Source organism: Acinonyx jubatus, chromosome B4 (assembly GCF_027475565.1).
Source record: "Acinonyx jubatus isolate Ajub_Pintada_27869175 chromosome B4, VMU_Ajub_asm_v1.0, whole genome shotgun sequence".
Lineage (NCBI taxonomy): Eukaryota > Metazoa > Chordata > Mammalia > Carnivora > Felidae > Acinonyx > Acinonyx jubatus.
The window spans coordinates 27,737,641-27,757,995 of NC_069387.1; the positions used below are offsets into that span (position 1 = coordinate 27,737,641).

General features: G+C 44.4%; 1 long non-coding RNA gene across 1 annotated transcript in view; it reads right to left on the reverse strand.

Annotated features, from left to right (window-relative positions):
- Positions 1 to 511: 511 nt before the first annotated feature.
- Positions 512 to 20,355, reverse strand: part of LOC113603641 (uncharacterized) — a 33,524-nt gene continuing 13,680 nt past the window's right edge. The window contains exons 2-3 of the long non-coding RNA XR_008299996.1: positions 2,846 to 4,795; positions 512 to 2,578 (exon numbers count right to left, since the gene is read on the reverse strand). This is a non-coding gene — a long non-coding RNA (uncharacterized LOC113603641). The remainder of the gene's footprint in view (positions 2,579 to 2,845; positions 4,796 to 20,355) is intronic.

Sequence of the window (20,355 nt, forward strand, 5' to 3'; positions counted from 1 at the left end):
GGATTTGTTGGCTAACAGCTAGAGGAGGAGGAGTACGGAAACACAACAAATTCTTGGAGGGTTTCTTTCATGACTGGTCACTTTCCTGGCTATATAAAATAAACAGAATCAAACCCTTTGTAGTCAACCCATGTCTTCAAGAACTCAATCAATGAATAATGAAAAGTGTCTATACATTTGAAAGGTAAGAGGAATAATATGCAACTAAGAAACACACAACGAAAATGATCTGAAATGATAAATCTTTGGCAGAAAACATGCTAAAGAAGTGTGTAAAGGGGCGCCTGGGTGGCTCAGTCGGTTAAGCGGCCGACTTCGGCTCAGGTCATGATCTCGCGGTCCGTGAGTTCGAGCCCCGCGTCGGGCTCTGTGCTGACAGCTCAGAGCCTGGAGCCTATTTCAGATTCTGTGTCTCCCTCTCTCTCTGACCCTCCCCCATTCATGCTCTATCTTTCTCTGTCTCAAAAATAAATAAACGTTAAAAAAAATTAAAAAAAAAAGAAGTGTGTAAATATGTCATTATTTGCAGTATAATTGAGGACTGTTTTCTTCTATCTGAAATTAAATTTTGCAATTTAAAACGATCTGATGAAAAGGCCATTTATTCAATAAGAAAGCTATTTCTTTACAACATTAATCATCTTAAACTCATGGTCTCTCCAGGGGGATAACCCCACTTTGCTTTTCCATTGATATTACCTTTAGCAGGAAATAAATGACTATGCTAGAGTTGTATCCTCACTGATACTGTTAGATGGAACTTAGGAATATGACAGACTTTATGACTTCCCCATGGGCGTCCTAATCACCAAACAATGGCATTTTCCTTGAGTGCGATGAAAGCTACACTAATGAAAATAATCAGGCTGCAGTGTACCTCAGTGCTGATGGAATTCAAGGAAAAAGACTCATTTGTGAGTTGCTTACATAATTGGAAGATTCTGACTGATATTCACTACCATAATGATGACAGACTTAATTTCCAGAATTTCACATAACAATTGTAACATGTTGAGAAAAATGAATAATCCTTACTCTTTTAGACACCCAGATATGCATTAAGTATGTTTAATAATACTCTGAAATCTAACACTATTTGAAGTTATCGATTGAGTCTTTGCTCTGGCAAAAACTGTGTCATCAGAGGAATTCTTTATGCATCTTTGCGCATAGTGAAATACACATTTGCTACATATTTCAGTATTTTCCCTTTCCTCCCATGGCAGAGATGGCACACAGATGGCACCAGGACCTTGTACTTCCATGGCAGACATCACTAATCCATCTCGCACACACGTTTGCTGAGCCCAGACCAGCTTACTCAGGATGCCACTTCTGTGAACTGCCCAGTTCGTGCTCGGATGAAACCCATTTGTGATTCCTATCCCAGAAAGTAGCTCTACATACCTGGTTTAAAAAACTAGCTAAGTTCCATATATGCAACTCTATACGAAATCCTTTTTTATTACTATCAAAAATAGGTTTCTCCACAGGCTATTGTGAAATCAGATGTGATGTAGACATAACTAAAACACCATCAATCTTTTAGTTTCACACATGTAGAAGATAAAAGATGATTAAAGCAACAGTCAGTCTACTAATTTAAAGTCTGGGTGATACTTTTTATAAATATATTTTTATATGATGGGGCAAACCTGTAAGTACAATAAGTTATTGATCAGTAAAATATTATTATCTGGGAGATTGATTACACTTCAACACTGCCCTTTTGCCACAGTGGTAGCTACTACAGCATCCAACACCTTCAAAGATTACCTAGGAAGTTTTGTTTATGTTCACATAAAACGTGAAATGATTTTGTTAATAAGGTAAGTCGAATCAGCAAAAACATAGCTTCCGGTGCCATGCTTTGTAACGCCTTTGTCCTCAAGTCCATTCTCAAGCAGTCTTCCCCTGAAAGGGTAAGGTCCAGCTCTTAACATCCATCAGCCACAGTTGCCATGATCGTTATTTCTTTCCATCAAAATAGTTGAATCGAAAGACCAAGGTTACTGAAAGCTTACTCAGGCGGCAGGGAAATAAACCCAAATATGACAGGAAGATTTCTCAGCTGCTTCTTCCATCCTTCACCTGGGGGCCATTTGCTTCTCTTGATGTGAAAGAAGCTGGCAGGCAGGAGCCCTGCACAGCTGCCTGCTCCACCCGGCCTGCCAGGGGCAACCTGCCGTCTACCGTCCCACTGTGTCTTTTTCTCCTCACGATCTCTTCTCTCTTGAATCCCAGGAAGCAACGACATGGACAAGGGAGACATGTGTAAGCTTCAGAAAAGGACTTGTGTAAAACAGAAAGGCAAAAATCTATCATATCTATTGTACATGCTGGATATAAGCCGACTCTTTAAGGTGAAAACAAAACACAAGACACCTGGGTAGCTCAGTCGGTTAAGCTTCCGACTCTTGATCTCGGCTCGGGTCTTGATCTCACGGTTCTTGAGTTGGAGCCTTTCATGGGGCTCTGCACTGACAGTGTGGAGCCTGCTTGGGAGTCTTTCTTTCTCTCCTTCTCTCTCTGCCCCTCTCTTGTTCGCTCTCTCTGTCTCTCAAAATAAATAAGTGAACTAAAGAAAAAACATTTAATTTAAAAAAAGGTGAAAACAAAACACAAAGCTTCTTTCCAATTGCAGTCAAGTTGGGAGCTAATTCAAGTAGCTGAATTCTCTGCCTTTTCTACTACAGGAGCATAAAATCAACTCAGGGCAAAGGACCCTCCCTGCCCGCTGTCCCAGGTGTGCCACAAAACCAGCTGTCAGGCCAAGCTGATGGGAGGGTCAGCCCACCCACTCGCACTGGTGGGGGATTTAGCAGGATGTGGCATGCTTTCATACCTGTGAGATGGAGTGACAATGCTCTCACTGCTGGCCTCAAAGCACTAAGAGAGAGAAGAGGGAAAAGAAATGACCTAATGGATGTGTAAGTGCTGTGTCATTCTGAAGAGTCCCCAAGGAGCTTCAGCAGCATTGATATTTTTTATTATTGTCATCCTCATCATCTTGTGTTTGGTAGACGTCAGAAAAGGCAGTTCTCTGGATTCAAACAATATGAAAGAGACTTAGATAAGGTGCAATATTGTCAAATTCACCTTTTAGTTAATTTCCAACTATCGCCTACCCCTGGTTTTCAATGTTGGCTCAGCATTCAGAATCAATTGTAGGCTTGGGTGTGTTAAAAACATACATTAAAAAAAAAAAAACAAAAAACAAAGAACAAAAATGATGTCATGCGTGAGCTTTATCCCAGGACTGGATGGGACCCAGTTGTTTTCTATTTTTAAAAATTCTCCCAGTAATTCTGATGCCTAGCCAAATGTGACAACCACATGCACATGCACATGGTGATCCAGGGTGACTGTAGCCCCTCACATTCCCCTGAGGCCCCAAATTTCTTCCAAGCACAAGTCTGGGTAGGATGGGCAGTGATGCCATAAGATTCCATTGGCAGAGAATTTTCTTCTTCTTTTTTTATTTTTATTTTTTTTAATGTATTTATTTTTGAGAGAGAGACAGATTCAGAGACAGAGTGCAAACAGGGGCGGGGCAGAGAGAGAGAGAGAGAGAGAGAGAGAGAGAGAGAGAATCCAAAGCAGGCTCCAGGCTCTGAGCTGTCAGCACAGAGCCCGATGTGGGGCTTGAACTCACGATGGTGAGATCGTGACCTGAGCCAAAGTCGGATGCTAAACTGTACTGAGCCACCCAGGCGCCCCTCTTCTTCTTCTTTTTTAAAGTTTATTTATTTATTTTGAGAGAGAGCAGGAGAGAGAGACTCACAGCAGGCTCTGCACTGCCAGCGTGGAGCCCCATGTAGGGCTCGAACTCATGAACTGCAAGATCATGACCTGAGTGGAAATTAAGAGTCAGACACTTAACCGACTGAGCCACTCAGGCATCCCAACAGAGACTTTCCTTCTGCCTTGGCCTCTCTCTCCTTCCATTCCTCACCTTCCCAGGAAAAAACGGTGAGCTGACTAATCCAAACATTTCTCCTGCTCCCCATCCCACCTCCTCTTTCTTTAATTAATTCTGATGATGAGTTGGAACAGGAGCCACCTGAAGTGAGATGTTGGCTCCATTTCTCAGCATCTAATATCTGACATAATCACAATGTATAGTGTAATGGCTAATGAAACCCCGAACAAAATTTATTATACTAAAAGATAGAAGCGTGCATTTAAAATAAGTGCCCGAGATTACATTTTGCTGAATTCCAATTTTAAACTCAGCATTGAATTTATGTGGGTTTTTTTTTCCCCCAGGTAATGACTGCATTAGCAAAGGACAGATACTTTGATTCCTACTAATCCATTTCTCTTGGGTTAAAATACTTTATTTTAAATTGTTTCTCTCAAACTTACCCAGTCATTGGCGTGTGTAATTGTGACAGGGTTAATTCTAATCAGCTCAATCCTAGACAAAGATTTTTGTGACTCTGTAAACACTTGCTTTTTTTTTTTTTTTTAATCTAAGAACTCAGTTTAAATTAAATTAATCTTTACAAACTTTTGCTATTAAAATCCTCTCAGGTTGGTACAGGTAAGACCATCAAACTGATTGCTGACATCTAGAATGTTGTTGTTCTTTTCATTTCCCTTAAGTTTTTCAGCACGTTCATACAGTAATATTTCCCAGCTGGTAAGGGACCCAGCTTCTGGAAGAGGAAAAAGCAAGAAACACAGCCTAGCTCCCCAGCTGCATGTGATTACGTTATTCCCAATTCACAGGAAATGAACAATCATTTAGTCTTGACAGGTACATCCAGAAACTCCTGTCTTCCTTTTCAACCTGAAAAAAAAAAAATAAATAAATAAAAATCAGGGTCTACAGAAGTTAAGCATTAGCCTTTAAAGTATGCTTCATATTTTTTGCCAATGTTATGAGGATATCTTGTGAAAGCTTTTGAAAACACTCTGGGAAAATGCTGCCAACAGCCTTAGAAACCTGGGAGGAAGAAAATAATCATCCAAAATACTTTCTGTTCATGAAGATATGTAACTTAGCGGTCCCTTGTGAACTGGTGAAGTTTAGACATATGTGATGGTAATTGGGGTGTGACCCAAATGGCCTTTTTAGTACACTATTAGACTTAACACAAAAGCAAAGATGTCAGCGGTAAATGGCCCTCTGAATCAGTTCTAGGATGAACTAAAAGCAATTACAAATATGTTAGGAAGGGTTTTTTCCCCCTTTATCCTGATGGATTTGTCCCTCGATTGAAAATATTTCCATTTTCTGAACACAGTTTTCCAATGGAGAAATGCAATCAACACGGCATAATACTCCCATTCGTCTTGCAGTTTAAAATTCACCAAGCACTTCCAGGGCCATTACTTACTCCTCGCTGCTGTCGCGTAATGGAGGCCGGGCTCCATTTTACAGATGACCAAGCAGAGACACCAGGGAGGCTCCGCAGGCTGCCTGGAGTCGCATTTCCCCGGTGGGAGCCTCGGGACAGACAGCTGGGTCTTTTGGCTCCTAGGCCAATACTGTTTAGTCTATCTAGCTGAGGATTTTAAAACATTTACTTCAGCTTAACTCACTTTGCCCCCTATTATGGTCCATTTGTGTATGTCAGTCTTTATCTCTGGACCTGAGTCAAACTTCACCCCTTCTCCCACCTCCTCTTGTTTCAGAAGGAAAAAAAAAAAAAAAATCAAAGCCTAAATATGGAACACATGTGCTTCTCATCTGGGCTGTTTAGAGGGATTGGGGAAATGAGAACTGTCGTTGGCTCTTTGTCCTGATGTTTTGGCATGCCCTCACACCTGGGTCCCCCTGGCACCGCTACTGGCCCCAGTCTGAGCTGACCGCGCTCGGGATCAACGTCCGCGGTGCGCCTTTACTCAACTCTCAACATTTTGGCTTCTCTGTGTTTTGGAGGCTCGCTCTCCTGGTCCGTGAAAAACCTACTCTGGTCTCTATTTATGGTAGATTTGGAGGTGCGCGGTGCAAGGATAGTAGACGCCTTTCGCGTAAAGGCCTGGAATCCGCCGCCACCTCTCTGACTGGACTGCAGTGGGCAGCCATGACTCATGGTGAGGTCATGCATTCCCAGGCAAAGTTTATAGTAACCAGGAGGCTTAGCTATTTGCAGGTGCCCTACATACTGAGCATACTAATTCTAACTCACCTCCATGTTGCACTGGCATCTTTTGAAGTAGAACTTCATGGGGTGAACAGGAAGACTACAACATTTTTATTATAGTTGGCTTCCTTTGCTGAATTAGCGTTTATATTTTCCCAGTAGAAATCCCCAAATTGAAAATATAGAGGTGTCAGCTAACACCACTTTAGTTAAGGTTGTGTCAACATTTCCTATAAACCTTGTTTTTCTAGGGTTTATAACTAGACCATAAAAATTTGCTCAGCTCTGAAACTTGGCATAGAGAGTAAACCTGGGAGTGAATTTTGCAGAATCTGAAGAAGGAAAAATAAGTTCAGCTGTTTGGAACATGTGCCTGTTCTAAAATGGAACTGATTTTTAGATGCATTTTCTTTTTTGTGTGACTCAAATGGAACTTCGGTTTAAAAAAAAAAAAGAACTCAAGATTATTTCATTAATATGGGCTAATTGCACTTGTTAGTTTTTAGAGAAAAAGTTAATGATTGAGGTATTTAACTCAAACCCACTGACTGCATCTGCAGGTACAAGTTTTTGCAAAGCAGTTAGCTGTGCATAATAATGTGATGTGGCAAATCGCCTGCACACCTTTTAGTGCAGGAAGTGACCAATGCGCTTCGAAGGAAAGAATCCTTCTGATAAGAGGTTAATGGGCCATTTCAAAATGCTTACTCACTCAGGAGAGCATCCCTTTATTCATCTTTACTTAGTCTGTAGTTCACGTTTATCGGATGCCCCCAAAAAGCAGTTCATGTACCATTTGCATCAGGGAAAGAAACATCCAATCCCTCTGAACACCTAGTTTTTCCTGAAAGCGGAGCTGATACTCTGCATCCCTAGCAGCTCACTGCCCTTTTGCTGCCAGGATATCGGTAATTGGAGACCATTAGTCAACGTGTTGCTATATGCTTGTGATGCCCTGGGCTGCATTTGTCTGTCTGTCTCAGGCCATGAGCTCTGGAAAGATGGCCGCCACCACCCATGACAGAAGCATCGTGGAGGAAAGGACAAAAGCGTTAGACTCAAAGCTAGCAGAACTGAGTTCTCGTGCCCCCTCTGGGCCCTTACTGACTCTGTGGACTCAGACTAGTCAGTCTGCCTGTCTGCCGATAACAACACCCTGCTAACCTAGTAGGCTTGTTGAGAGAGTCCACTGAAAGCATTATATATATAGAAGCAGGTTTTAGACTGTAAAGGGCCATCCAAATGTGAGGGGATGGCACCTACCTCAGCATCTGATATCCAAGGAAGCCTACTTAAATATTGTTAGTAATGAGACTTTAAGCTGATTCATGTGGAAAGGCCCTGGGCTTCCCAGCATAAAAAGCCACAACATCATGACTCAACCTCGGCTTTATTCCTTCTAATTGCTCTTTTCTTTCTTTTTCTTTTTTTTTTTTTAAATTTTTCAATGTTTATTTTTGAGAGAGAAAATAATTTTGTAAATTATTTTTAATTTATTTTCAATGTTTATTAATAAAATGTTTATTTTATGCATATGCACAAGTTGGGGAGGGGCAGAGAGAGAGGGGACAGAGGATCTGAAGCAGATTCTGTGCCGACAGCAGAAAGCTCAACACAGGGCTCGAACCCACGTGCCGTGAGATCATGACCTGAGCCGAAGTCAGGCGCTTCACCCACTGAGCCACTCAGGTGCCCCGTTCTTTTTTTTACCTACCTGTCACTGATCACTGACCACTTTTCTGAATGGAGAATGTTCCAGAGTCTTGGCTAGGCATTTCACATGGACATCAACCCAGTCTGGCCCAACACCACCTTTGATGTCACCTCATTCTGCCACTGCTCATCCCACCCCCACCCTGTAAATGCAACGGCGGATCCTTTCGTTAGTGGCGCAGAAACAATTTTTGGTACCTTCATCCACTCCACCCGAGGGCTCTTTCCTCAAGGAGAAACATGCTACACGTCTCAGACACAAGTGATTTACGTTTGTTGTGGAGTTTTCTGGCAGGAGGATCCATGAAATGTCATTAGCATTGTCAGTCCTCAGAAGGGCCCACTTGGTTTAATGCTCTGTGGCCAGCATCTTAAAATTCTTAATCCATTTTATTTTTTTAAATTATTTTTATTTTTGCTAATCAAAACCTTTGTAGAAAATATCAGGAGGCTATCTTCTGAAGGCTCTTGGGCCTCAGAACTTAGGAAGCAGGGTCCCTACGCCCATGATCCATTAAGAAAGGACTACAGCAAAGTTCCATGGCCAGGCCATCCTCTGCTTCTCGGATGCTATGCCGAGTTGCAGGTCCTGTGCTCATGTTTCTAGGTTGAGGCCTGGCCTGTGGACTCACAGGCAAGGTCTGCAGGCTCCAAGCTTGGCCTTCAGAGGTGGCCTCATGGGGCAAGTCTATTTTTTTTTTTTAATGTTTATTTATTTTTGAGAGAGAGCATGAGTGGGAGAAGGCAGAGAGAGGAGACACAGAATCCAAAGCAGGCTCCAGATGTGGGGCTCGAACTCATGAACCATGAGCTCATGACCTGAGCCAAAGTCAGATGCCTAGCTCACTGAGCCACGTGTTACAGAATTTATAGGGACAGGTCCAAAATGAAGATGTGGGGACACTTGTTTAAAATGCATTACAAAGTTAGGGGCACCTGGGTGGCTCAGTTGGTTAAGCATCCCACTTCAGCCTAGGTCATGATCTCATCGTTCCTGAGTTCGAGCCCCGCGTCAGGCTCTGTGCTGCCGGCTCGGAGCCTGGAGCCTGTTTCAGACTCTGTGTCTCCCTCTCTCTCTCTCTGCCCCTCCCCCACTCATGCCCTGACCATTTCCCATCTAGCCCTACAAGCCTCAACCTGGAACAAGCCTAGGGCTGAAAGTTTTGAGGTCACCTTTTTCAGGCAGTGGAGGGGTTTAGAGTGAGTCTTGCTGTCCCCAACCGAGACTGGAGGTTGGCCATCTCCTGCCCTAGAGCCCCCCACCACACCCCATGCCTACAGCCTGTAGGACTAGGTTTCTGCTGCAGGTCTTGGCTGAAACGAGAACCCTCTCAGCTGTCTTGGCAGGAGCCAGACTCCCTGCCTAGCATTTACAGCTCCTCTTCCAGAAGCCTGGATGCTGATGTGGGCATTTGTAGTTTCCAGCACGAAAGGGGTGCTGGGTACCTTGGAGCAGCCACAGTCTGTAACCGAGGATGATCACTTCTGCATCCGTTTACCCAACCAAGCATAACCAAGCATTACGTGGGCACTGGGGACATGTCAGTAAGATAAAGATGTTCCTGCCCCCAGGGACGTTCACATTCTAGCGGGAGAAGTCAGACAGTGAACATAATCAATGATTATATTTGTGGGTTGAAAAATGAATGGTGCTCTGGAAAAGTAGGCAGCAGGGTCCGTTAAGGAAATGGGGGGTGGGGGTGGGGAGGACAGTTTGCATTAGGAAGGGAAAGTCTGATGCAAGATTTGAAGGGGTGGTGGATGTTAATTTCTGGGGGACAAGCATGCTGGGCACAGGGTGCAGCTAGTGCAAAAGGGGGGTGAGCATGGCTGAAGAGGGGGAGGTAAGAGGCCTTGTGGCTGGAGCCCTTGAGACGAGACAGGTAGGAGGTGAGACCAGGAGGGGAGACAGTGCCAAGGGCTGGGGTGTTGTCAAACCAGCTGGGAGCAGCAGAGTGACCAGATCTGTTCCAAAGGAATCTCCCTGGCTGCTGTTCCAGGGCAGACCATGGAAGGGCGAGTGTGGAAGCATTAAGACCTGTGCTCCTTTGAACATTGTAATTTGGGCTTGATACCCCGCCCCCCCCCCGCCTCTTCCCGCTCAGGGGGCCTTAGGGCTGGTTCTGCCCTGGCTCCACAGGGCTGCAGCCTCATCCCTTCCAGCTTCTTCCACACAGTCTGGTGGGGTGGAGCCCTCAGCTGCATCTGTAGGGAAAACCACCCAAAAAAGAGGAGACCCAGGGCCTGGCAGGGCGTCCCCTCTGACTACAGATTTTAAAAAAAGAAAAGGTTAGCTCTTCTCCCGGGGACCGCCTACCTCCACCACCGTGGAGGCATGCAAGCTTCGTGCCACTGTGGACCCTGCAGGCCTGCAGTGCCTTCCCAGCCCTGTTTCCAGCAGCCCCACCCCTACTCTCGGGCTCACCCAGAAGCTTGCTTTCAAGTGAGTCTCCATGGACATTAAGTCAGTAAAACACCTTTGCAGCCAGTACGTGAGGCACCCTCTGAGGTCAGAAAGCCCGCCTGGCAACACAGGGAAGTGGATGGTGCCTAATGGGCAGAGGGAGCGGCACCCACGGGGCACACCTGGCCGGCAGGTCACTGGTAAGCGGGGACGGAGGTGGCGTAAAGAAGTCCTGCCTGTCTCCTTTTGGTTCATCTCCCATCATCTTGGGATTTTTTCCCCCAGTATGTTACTGCACATGTTAACGAAGATGAAACCTTTCACACACATCCCGGACTGGAATCAAGTAAACAAAGCGTCAACGTGAAAGCACTCTCCAAAAATCAGGTAGCATCATTATCGGGGAAAAGCAGACTCCAGCGGTCTCCCTTAGTGTTGGGAAATGTGCTGACTACCTTCCAAACAATTAAATCCCATCAAGCTGTTCAACTTATCCTGATCTAATAATCTGCCCAGACTCTCAAAGCACCGCCTCGAGGGGGCTGCTAGGACTCGGGCTCAGCTACACGTAACACTTTCTCCAGGGAGACGGGGCTGGGTGGTGGAGCAGGCTGGACACTGGGCCAAAAGTCCGAGCACTCGCTGTGTTCTGTAACCAGGGACGAGTCACTTAACCTCTCACAGGCTCAGTTTCCTTACCTGTAAAATGTCCTACCTACCTCACAGGGTTTGGGTAGGGTCGTATGAAATAATGCATCCAAAAGTCCTGTATAGATGGGACAGTACAAGGCCATGCCGGTCAGACCCTTTAAAGACTAACCCACCTGCACGTGGAACCATAACTTTATGCTCATCAGCATCTTGTTCCCTCCAATTCCAAGATCCAAAGGCAGATTGAGTATCGATATTTTAGGGACTTCCCTGCCTTACCTCCTTTTGTTTTGTTCTGTTTTTCGGGTGGTTTGTACGGTTAGAAAACAAAGAGGCCAGGTTGCTGGGTCATAGTGTGCATCGAGGCCTTTGAGTAACTTTAAATGTGAAACACCACGTCACAGGTCACTGCAGACCCACGCAGTAATGACCAGAGGCTACTGTGTCCCATAGATCAGCAGCAAGTGAGGAAAAGGAGAAAAAAACTCCAAGTTAAAACCTGAATCAATGGTGTTAGACAAGGGCTGCTCTGGGAGGTGATATGGGGTTCAATCATATAATAAGGGCTAGCCCGCTAATTAGGGTTTAAAAACATTTTGCAGAGTAGCTTGTCCCCCACCCCCACCAGTTATGAGGTGTTTTCAGGGGCTGGGGGTGTAGAGAATTGACACATGGTAGCATCTTGGGATAGTTCTTCCTCGTCGGCGATTGCCTTATCTACAAGCCCACCAGTATGGCATCACAGAACCGCTGGAGGTGGGAGTCTCTCAGGGGGGTGCTGGCCACCTTGCTGGCTGAGGGGAGCACCCTGTAAAAATACCGCACTCTGAAGGGCTCAACTCTCGTGAGCAGGTTAGGAGGACTGCAAGGCTCTCAGAATACGCAGATGAGGAACAGAGAGGCATATTAGAAAGCATTCGCCGTGGAGCCCCCTTGCCCTGGCTCCAGCCCTGGTTCCAGCACATACTATACAATTCTCGTGTTGAGGCACCTGGGGGGCTCAGTGGGTTAAGCGTTCAACTTCAGCTCAGGTCATGATCTCACGGTTTGTGAGTTCGAGCCCCATGTCGGGCTCTGTGCTGACAGCTCAGAGCCTGGAGCCTGCTTCGGATTCTGTGTCTCCAGCTCTCTCTGCCCCTCCCCTGCTCTTGCTCTGTCTCTCTCTCTCTCTCTCTCTCTCTCAAGTTAAATAAACATTAGAAAAGAAAAAAAATTCCTGTGTGATTGCTCAGATTCCCCGATTCCTCACCTGTGAATAGGGCCTCAGCAGTGGGGTCCGGTGAGCTTTGAGAGGACATCGGGTGCAGGAGCTTCTGGCATAGGCACAGCCAACATATCTTGAGTGCTTCCCTTGTGCCAAGTACCGTGCTAATCACCTTCACATGGGTTATTTTATTCCATTCTCCAATCACTCTGTGAGCTAGGTGCCAATCCTACCTTCATTCGTCAGAAGAACCTACTTTTAGAGTAGCCTAAATTGTCCCCGCTCTACATCTTTGGCCTACCGAAGTCCTGTTTTGGTTAATAAAAATCTTTCCTTTCAGTTAAGAATGCCCAAATGGAAATGTCTCTGTCTTCCTCGGCGTCCACATGGCCATAAAAGGATATCCCCTGGATACAGAATTCAGCAGGGATTCCTCTCTTGGGTGTGTGATGTTATGTTCTGGCTCTGGAAACGAAGGAATGTTCACTTAGCTAGTAAGTAACATAAGGTAAGTGCTTTACAGGTATTATACATAGATCATCAAAAACAACTTTCAAGACAGTCTGTTACCCACCATCTCCAATTACAGACGAGGAGACCAGGGCGCTGGAAGGTTAAAGTGATATGCCCAAAGTCACACAGCCGATTAATGGCAGAAATGGGGCTCAGGCCCAGGCAACTCTTCCTCACTGCCATTATCTGCCACCCTGGAGGGCACTCAACAGAGCATTTGCACTCCCTCCATCCCACCTACCTTCCTAAGTGCCTGGGCCCCTGGCTACACTGGTACTAAAAGGCCCCAGAAAATGTGTCACGTACATGCATCAGAACTGCAGGCCAGATCCAAAATGCATGGGGCCTGCGTTATGGGGAACAGAGCAAAGAAAATTGAAAAAGGTAAACTTCCTACTTGTGACTTTTAACACAGGAGCAAAACCCGATTTGAAAATATTTTATTTTCCTAATACTTTGCTAGAAGTAGCCTATCTCTGAAGGCGGGGTTATATATATACATGTATATATGTGTGTGTGTATATATATATATATATATATGTATATGTATATATATAATATATAATATATTATATATAATATAATATATAATATATATAATATAATATATATAAAATATAATATATTATATATATAATATATTATATTATATATTATATAATATATAATATATTATATAATATATTATATAATATATAATATATTATATAATATATTATATAATATATATAATATATTATATAATATATTATATATTATATATAATATATAATATATTTGCAAGTATAATATATACTTGTATAATATATATACAAGTAATATATATATATATTACTTTGGGTTATAATAAAGAATATCTTGACTACAAATTTGGTCTTGAGACATCATTTAAAATGAATGTCTGCTCAGATATCCAGAATCAAGACTTTAGTTTCTGGTAGAAAACTGGACACTCAGCTTCCCCTACTAAATTGACATCCTTTGTGCCAGCCTTTTAACACTCTCTGAGGGTCTAGTGGCCTAATAAAATCATCGCTGTGATGATGTACTACATACTAATGGAAATCAAGGTGATTTTATTAAGAGACATTTTGCTTTATATAAGGAGTTAGATGGTACAAGTAATTTAAGATAACAAAGGTCTTCATTTTGTTGCAGAATTGGCTCGCACTGCTGATTCAGCTTTGGAACGGGTACATGTTGAACACGGAAGGCAGGCAGAGGGCATTTGAACGTCACCTAGAGCCCAGGTCCCTCTGAAGTCAATGGGAGTCCTGTCTGCTCCATCATTATGGTGTTAATGGCATTATTTTCTTTGGCCATTAGCGTGTGCCGCCCGTCACTGCAAAATGCTAATAACTGCAGCTCTCTGGGGTTCCCCTGAGTAAGGGGTCTGGGAAAATTTATCTCCAGTTTCCAAATCAGACTGTCCCAGGCCCCCTGTAGCAACTGTGTTTTTCCCGATGTTCTCTTACATGTCACAAGGTTCTCAGAAAAAGCATTGATTCCCAGGGAACTGAAGCAAAGGGAGGGTTTGTCTTCTGGAAAGATCCTGCTTGCTTGTGGAAAAGTCGTCCTCAGGCTATAACCAAGCCAGGGCTCGAGACTGTGTCAAACCAGAAAACACGGGGAGTGTGGGGATGTGGGACGGGGATACCAGGCCTGGGAGAAGCAGCCAAGAGAACGAGGTTCACAGTTTACTGAGGTCTGATCCAGAAAGGGTCAGGCAGATGTGGAGAGCAGCGGCCAGTTTTCAGAGAGCAGGCCAGCAGTGGGTCATAGATCAGGGACTCACTGATGGCCACAGGATTTTATAGAGGGAGTCTGCTCACTGATCCTGCTGTTCACCCTTTTGTTATGTATCCTGCTTGGGGAGGGGAGCGGGGGGGGGGGGGGGGGGGGGAAGCTGCCTTCTCCCAGGTACCACAGGGCTTGTGATATGTCCCCTCCTCTTGGGGGTGGGTCCTTACTCAGGGAGGCACTGATCACTGTGGCCTTTAGAAAACTACCCTTCACAGCTCTTATAGCCCTGGCATGAGGATCCCAGGCCTGGAATGAATCTGGAGGGAAGATGGACACTTCCCTCTCTTCCTCTCAAGGTAAGAGCTAACCTTAGGACAGAACAGTCTTGAGAGGCCAGACAGGTAGATAAGTCAGGCCTGTCAGGAAGACAGCCCTCCTTTCCCAAACTTTACACATCAAGGGCTCCCAGGGCTCTGGGTTTTCAAGCTCAGGCCCTTGTCCCTCCTGTCCCTTCTGACCAGGTTCAAGAGGAACCCCAGAACCTAGTAAGTGGGGCTAGAGTTGGTTTTGCTGCCATAGCCAAGTAGCGTGAGCCGTCCTTGGCTTCCACAGACTTAGTCAAAATGGATTTCCATGCCTTGAATGTTCTGTGTAGCATTCCAAGTCACAGCCTCGGATCTGCCTTCTGGTTCAGTGACGTGCGCCTCAGCCACGTAGCAAATATTGTTTTACGAGTCCGTAATTAACGGCTGTCATTCTCATTTCTGTAGTTCCTGTGTGGTGCTTTTACAAACCTTTGCAACTGCTGTTTTTAATGTATTCTTTCCTAATGGTTTCTACATCCTATCCTGTATTTTTAAAATGTTTATTTTATAGTCCCTTCCAAGTGTTCGATCTGTGTAGTTTTTGTTTCTCCCATACTGATCTGGCTCTGCGTGCAGGTGAGATTTTCTGGTACAAGCTCATCTTCAGTACAGGGCATCGTTCTGTGGGGGCCAGCCAATGTGCCACGGGCTGTGAGGTGTCTGCCCTAGTTCTGTGCAGGCATCCACGGAACATCAAGCACTCTTCAGTTCGGAGCATTTTGTCCCTCGGTCAGGGAGTCCCAATCCATGTGTATAACATAAATTCAGATCCTACCCCAGAGCATGAAGTAAAAGGTTGGCTTTTAATTTTTTTCTTTTAATGTTTATTCATTTTTGAGAGATAAAGTGTGAGGGGGAGGGGCAGAGAGACACAGAGAGACAGACAGACACACAGACAGAATCTGAAGCAGGCTCCAGGCCCCGAGCCGCCAGCACAGAGCCCGACGCGGGGCTCAAACCCATGAATTGTGAGACCATGACCTGAGCCAAAGTTGGACGCCCAACCGACTGAGCCACTCAGGCACCCCAAAGGGTGGCTTTTAATTTTATTCACTGTAGACATTTTCTCCAGCCTGGAGCCCTAGGTCTGGCAGAAAGCTTCCCTAATACCCATCTGGACCATGGGATGGAGTTTTCTTGACCCCGTCTCACAAACCAACAGCTCTTCAAGAGTTCTGGCTTTAGGCTAAAACCTCTCTTCTCACTCCTCTCCTTGATCGGACTCGAGGCCACGCTTCTTATCCATGCATGGGAATGAAAAGTCTAGCCTTTCACCTCCTGGGTCACTGTCGGTTAGGCTGAAGCTGGCCATTCTGATTTTAGTTCACTCGTTGCTTTGGTCATGCGAGAGTTTCCATTTCTTTCTTCTGAATTCAACTTGCATTAAAAAATGACAACGACACAGTTTTGTTTGTTTGTTTTTTCCATTCTATTAACTCTAGGATCACTCTGTGTCTCTAGCAGAAGGGCTGGCCGAGTTAACTCAGTCCAGCGTGTTGCCAGAAGTGAAGCCTCTAGGAGTTGAATTTCATCTCAGGTACCCAGTCGCTGAGTCTTGCTCTGAGCCGGCTAACACCCTGAAACTGCATTGATGCTGCCCATCGACGTCGAGCATCACTGCCTCTCACCCTCTGATGCTGAAATTGTCTCACAGATTAGATCTGTATCTCTCTTTGTAACCAAACCATGCCTACTTTTCCCTTCCCCTATGGACCCTTCTGGTGGCCAGCTAACTACCCTCTGGAGTGCCAGCCCCAGAGGATACATGTGAGGAAGGGACTTACTTGGTTGGCCAAAACTTCTTCATTCCCTCTTCGGACAGACTGTTCGAGCAGCCTGACTAGACAAGAATCTTCCATCATGTGAAATCCTGTAACTTTGCAGGGCTCACAAAATCCCTCTAGGGATCTGAAGAAAACTGTGCATCTTGGGGCACCTGAGTGGTTCGATCGGTTGAGCGTCCAGCTCTTGATCTCGGCTCAGGTCATGATCTCACGGGTTGGTGAGTTCAAGTCTCACCTTTGGGCTCTGCGCTGACAGAGGGGATCCCTCCTTGGGATTCTGTCTCTCCCTCTCTCTGCTCCCTCCCCTCTTGCGCACTCTCTCTCTCTCAAAATAAATAAATAAGCTTAAAAAAAGGAATAAAAGAAAGAAAGAGAAAGAAAGAAAGAAAAAAGGAAGAAAGAAAGAAAGAAAGAAAGAAAGAAAGAAAGAAAGAAAGATGTTTATCTTGTCCTGAGGGACAAAAGTGCATCCACAGAAACTTCTGTATGAATTTCAGGGAGTCCTTAATCCCCCAATTCATGGTAAGAACTTCTGCTCTGGGGGCTGATTGTTCTTTGGCAAATTGGAAACCCTAGTTTGCTAGTTTTATTCAAATCAACTCTAGTGAAAAACATTGTTAAAATGAGACCCTATGACATAACAACAATCTTTCAATTTGTCACTCCCCTGATGCCATCTTTAAACAAAACACCGGCACTGAGAGTAATGTCGATAATTAGTGACAATCTCCTATAAAATCACTTCCTCAAAGTGCTTTTTATTAAATAACTGAATTGTTACTGGAGCATAATTTCCTCAAACGCTGCTGACTCAAACCTCTGTCATCTGCAGGGCAGAAGAGGCTTCTTGAAATGAGACAGAACTAATGTGTCATGGTAGAAATAAAGCCGGAATCTAGATTTAATTTCCAGGTTTGGGGTCTGGCTTTGCCACTAACCATCAAGTGACTCTGGAGAATTCCCAGTCTTCTCAGCTTCCTTTTCCCTTATCTGTAAAGTGAGCAAGTTGGACTAGATCAGGGGCTGACAAGCTAAAACCCACCAGTCGAATCCTGCCTGTTACCTGTTTTTGTAAATCAAAAGCTGTGTTAGAACAGACACACTCTTTTACTTCGGTATCATCTACAGCTGTTTTCATGCTACAGCGGCAGTTGAATAGTCATGACAGAAGCCACATGGCCCACAAAGCCTGAAATAGTTACTATCTGGCCCTTTACAGAAAAGTTTGCCCTTGGCCTAGATGATCTCTCTATTCCCCTCCACCTCAGGATGATCAGTGATTCTTGGAGCTAAAGAGAGTATCACCCAGGGCGATCTAAGGTTACATGCAGAATAAATCGCTTCTATTATTTTGTTGAAGCAGCTCCCTCAACAACTGTTACTTAGGGAAGCCTATTGGTCAAGTGGAACTACTTAAAACAATCAAACTTCACGTGTGCTTCTAACAGTTTCATAATCCAGACATTCAGTGATTCAGAAAGACTTTTCTCCAATGTATGCAAATCAGTGAGACTGTTAAAAATTACTCCCTCTGATAATACCCATTAATAAACACGATGAAGTTGGGGAAATACCTGACAATGATAGCCTCTCTAGGCTCCCTAGGGTAAAAGCCTCCCTTTTACCCAATTCAAAGCCTGTTTTGAACTGAGTGAGAGCATCAAAAACCAACTGAGAAACGTGCCCCTTCCACAAGTATGGTGCTAACCTGAGCATGAACTTGCCAGGCTGGACATTCAGGAGAGTGATAGATTTTTGTGATCTGTGTTGTCCAAGCCACCCTTTCCAAGCATCACGGACCTGAGAAGTTACGGTGCCACAAGGACATGGCTGGTGTGGCAGCAGACTTCCCAGGGGTGAGGGTTTCCCACCAAGTCAGACTTCCAACAATCTCATTAGATTGGAATGAATCTATATTTTACCTTGACTTTTTTATTCCTCTTCACTTAATTCATCCAGGAAAAGATTATTTGAACTAAGTAGCAAGAAATGTTTTTTCTGAAATTAACATATTTGAAAGTGTTAAGCCTCTATATTAAGGGCTGAAAAATGATACTGGAGCCAAAATTCCAAGTCTAGAGAAGCAGGGAAAGTCTCCTACCATTGATGTAACTTAATTTATGCTCTCAATCTACTCCAACCATTAGACTGCGAGTTCTCTTCCTAAAGCATCTTTGCACACAACCACTTTTTTGTTTGGGCGCAGTGAAAATAACATAGTGTGGGCTTTTTTGTAACTGACTTGGAAACGCACTTTCCAAACAGCTTTGAAAAACATCATCTGCCATTTTGTTCCAGTGGTGGCAATTGGAACAAATTGCCCCAAATGACAGAACACGTGTGATGACAAAAACCACGGTGTGTGAATCCCTCTCTACCTTCTCAAAAGCACAGGGGGTTTGGTCCCCAACCCAGCTGGTGTGGTTCCTTGGAGTCACAGCTACAGTTGGACATGTAAACACAAGATTCTCCAGAGGCGCCCAGACTGGATTGTGAGAACAGAAAGTCAAATTATTCCTGAGGAGCTTGACAAGCACTGGAGACTTCCCTGCACCTTGGGTATTAGGTGAACCAGGCACAAACTCCCAATTTTGGCAGTCTGGAGAGTTCTTGGTCAGCCCCATGATTGCTGATCTTGCTTGGGAACTTACCTTCTGCTTCCTGCTTGGTACCACAAGACATTTGATCTCACCACATACATTTTTCATTTGAGGTGTTTTTTTATTGTTTTTTTTCTTTTCTGGAAGATTCCAAGCATCATTTCATGCATCTTACACAGCATTCTTCTGCCTTCCTCCTGGCCCACTACTTTAATTCCTTTTCCCAGGAATCATAGTTCCCTCTCTCTCTCTCTCTCTCTTTCTCTTTTCCAAAAAGATCCTTGACCCTGACAATCTCTTAAACTGATTCCTGTTCTTCCTCATGGGTCATGGCTCCATCTTTGCTCCCCTCCCCACATCCCACCTCGCCCTCGTTCTCACTGAAAAAAAAAATTCTCTCTCTTGCTCTTTGGGAGCAAAAACAATTGGGGAATTGTCTAGAATGAGAGCTTTTGTTGCTCACAGATTTTTGGGGGGTGAGGCAAGCAGCTAAGCTGTGGGTCACAGAAGTGGAGTGGGATGGACACGTGACTTTGTGATAGCTTAGACTGTTCAGGACTTAGCTTTTAGAGTCAATCCAGGCAGGGACAAAAGAACAGAAAATGTGAGCAATCAGCATCAGGGTCCCGTTGCTTTGCCACTTTTAAATTTCTTTACTTTCTCTAGTAAAGAAATTTTTGCATTGCCTTGTTTGGCGCCGAAACATCGGTCTTGCTCATAGCTCTGCTATGAAGTTCTTAGTTCCAACGTCTATCTCTGTTCAAATCTTGGTTCTATATTTTGCTTTACTGTTTATGTTTTCGTATTCAACTTCCTGGTCTAAACTCCATCAAGTTCACCTTCTGCCTAGTACAGTTGTAATACTTTCTAAATTAAGTGCTGGCAGTTCTCAGAATACAAACACCAAATTTATGAATGTCCCTTACATAAAAGAGCCTGCTCCCTCTTCCTTCTGTGTGGCATCATCCGAACTGTTAAAGGGAATTCTTCCTTCTCTGTGAAGTTCTGGCAGCAGGATGAGAGTTTCTCACATCCAGCTTTTTGAGTGGGGACTGATTTCCCCCAGGCACCATTGCACATGGTGGTCTACCTCCTAGATCAGCCCACAAAAGCCCCTTTAATCCATCATATAGCGGAGGAAGATGGAGAAAAGACAACTGCTACAAAATGTGTTTTGCTGATGTGTAACATTTCACTGTCATTAGGGGTTAAATTTCATAACCACATGTATTACGATGTTTTTATGGGAAATGTTTGTTCCAGGTTCCCAAAACTGATTTACA